Source organism: Colobus angolensis, unplaced genomic scaffold, assembly GCF_000951035.1.
Source record: "Colobus angolensis palliatus isolate OR3802 unplaced genomic scaffold, Cang.pa_1.0 Scaffold882, whole genome shotgun sequence".
NCBI lineage: Eukaryota > Metazoa > Chordata > Mammalia > Primates > Cercopithecidae > Colobus > Colobus angolensis.
In genome coordinates this window covers 98825-101939 of record NW_012122732.1, presented here as the reverse complement: position 1 = coordinate 101939, position 3115 = coordinate 98825, and positions in this window count along the sequence as shown.

Here is a 3115-nt window from a genome sequence, read left to right as displayed (position 1 = left end):
TGTGTGTGTGTGTATATATATATATATATAAATTGATTTTAGGAAAAGGCACCAATTCCATAGGGGATGAGAAAGAATTTTTGAAAACATTTTTAGAACAATTGAATATCTGTATGTTAAGAAACAGAACAAAACAGAACAAAGCCATGGTGATTATCCCACCTCATGTGTAAGTTGAGATGGGGCATAAACCTAAAAGCACAAGACAAAATCTTCAAGCTTTGAGAAAGAATTGTAACACAGCTATCCATCAGTCTCTCCTGTTCTTGCATGTTTTAGGATCAAAGGCACTGAAAATCTGTTGTTTCAAACCATCTTTTAAAAAATATTTGTATAATAGGCCAGGCATGGTGGTTCATATGTGTAATCCCAGGACTTTGGAATGCTGAGGCGGGTGGATTGCTTGAGGTCAGGAGTTTGAGGCTAGCCTGGCCAACATGGTGAAACCCTGTCTGCAGTAAAAATACAAGAATTAGCTGGGCCTGGTGGCACACACCTGTAATCCCAGCTGTTCAAGAGGCTGAGGCAGAAGAATCACTTGGACCCAGGAGGTGGAGTTTGCAGTGAGCCGAGATGGCACCACCGCAGTCCAGGCCGGGTGACAGAGTGAGACTCTGTCTCAAAAAAATAAATAAATAAAAAATAAATAAAAATTTATACATATAGATGTATAAATTAGAGTAGGAACATTAAGTACAAAACTGAGAAGGGTTGAAAAGTCTTTGATATTATATATATATACATATAAAATAATTAGTTTTGGAAGATAGAGTTAATGTTGCTGCCCAGAAAGGGTGAGTTTGCTTAAAGTCTTGGAAGATGAAGATAGTGCCGCCTTATGGAACAAATCTATGTTTACTGCCTAGCACAGTAAAAAGAATGTCTTTCTCCAGATCAAAGGGCTGGCAAGCTTACTGCCTATTATAAAAGATTCAAATGTTCTATGCTCAGTGTTTTTCTTCAGTAACTCAACCTACTGAACATGACACACTAATCTTGGTCCATCCATATGAATCACATGGGACTTGAGGTGAAAGAACTTTGAGAAAAATACATGGATGGCCATGCTGTTTGTTATTCCTTGACTATAAAGTCCTTTTCGTTTGACATCCTAATACTGGGTATTCTAATAGCATTCATGAAACTGTAATGATCAAATATTTTGTAAGTAGAGTAAAACCTCAGACCCTTCACAATTCTTGAAACAGAATACTTTTGAAGGCTCAGAGTAGGCAAAAATAAATAAATAAATAAATAAATAAATAAATAAATAAATAAATATAAAATTTTTAAAAAATCCCCAGTCAGGGTAAACACACACACACACACACACACACATAATAAGAGACAAAAGTGATTGATGAAGTGGGCTTCTTTAATATTAAAAATGTCTTCTCATCAAAAAATACCATTAAAAATTAAATAAGGCACAGATAAAAAATAGTCACAGAATATATATCTCACAAAGGACTAGTATTCAAAATAGATCAGGAAATTATAAAAATCATCAATAAATTACCTAATTTTGTAAAGGAAAAAGTTGAACACATGTACACAGAATAAAATATACAAATGGCCAGAAAGCATATGAAAACCTGCTATTATTAACCAGTGGGAAAGGCTACTTAAAGTACAATAGTATTACATTTCAGCCACTTTAATGGGAAACAAAACAAAACTTAAGGACACTAAATGTTGGAGCAGATTTGGAACCACCAGGACCCGATCCATCATCCATTGCAGATGAGAATGTAGAACAGTAGAACCAATTTGGAGAATTGCTTTGGGAGTTTCCTGTATACAGTTAATTATTCCAACCCTATCTGTTCAATAAAAATACAAGTGTATTTGTGTCATAATGTTTATAACATCTTTATTCATAGACGAAAACTGAAAACAAACCAAATGTTCATCAGTGGGAAATTGGACAAACGTATTGTGGCAGGCCCGTATGATGGAATACCGATGGTCAAGCTGAATAGTTACAATATGTGTAGTTTCAATTATGTTAACTATACTTTAATAAAAATTCCCAATTATTAAAACATGAGATGACAAAAGAATATTTCTATGAAATAAATATAAGCACATATATAACCTTACTGAGCCTCAGTTTCTCCAAGTGGAAAATAAAGAATATAATAAAATAATATCTAAAATGCAAGTCTCATTTTACTGTATATTTTGATAAGGAATTACTTGTTTTTTAAGGAAGAGGAATATATTCAAACTAATTTTGGAATGAAACTAATTATGAAATGTACAAAGCAAGGAACCCATAGGGGTTCACAAAAAACTAACACAGGAAATGAAACTTAAATAGTGTCAAAAAAACTCTTTCACTGTCCTTCTACTTTCCTTTTTATTATCTCTGCTTAATTTTCTTTTTCCCTCTGTGATCTGACTCTCACAATCTACCTTCCCATGGACCACAAGGGCTGCCCCAGATTGGTGCCATTGGGTACTAAGTTGACAAAATGTAACAAATTCTATGTTTACATTTGATTGTCCCAGTCTCATCATGAGCTAGTAAGCAGCAAAAAGAAAATTATTAGACCAGCTCATACTTTCGATCCCATATGTTCACCTCTGGCCCAATCAGTTGAATTCACAAAAAGCAAGGCTGTATATATAGAGAGAGACATGGACAGTCATTCCAGCTCTCAAGCAACAGAGAGAAAGGAAAGCTTTTTGGAGAGCCCAAATTTATAAATAAAAGCAACAACAATACTTAGGAAATAACAATAATGCAAAATTTATTTTTAATTATACAAATATTCATTTTAATTACATGTAAATTAATTGTATACATATTTTGTTGCTTTTGTATTTAATTATATGTACCTGTTTGGTGCTAATGATACCCCAAAGTTATATTAAAAATAATAATGATACAATAGAAACAGAGAATTACATTTTACTTATATGTGAAACTAGTTCTTGAGTCTGAGCGCTGGGCTCCATTTGTTTGTTTGATTGCTTATACAAACAGATGTTCATTAGCTGCTAAAGCGTACAGATTCATGGGAAATATTCTTTGTTATCCAAAATGTAATTTCTAGTAGCAAACTTCTAGCTTATTGGTTATCAAATTATTAAAAATTAATAATAGCTA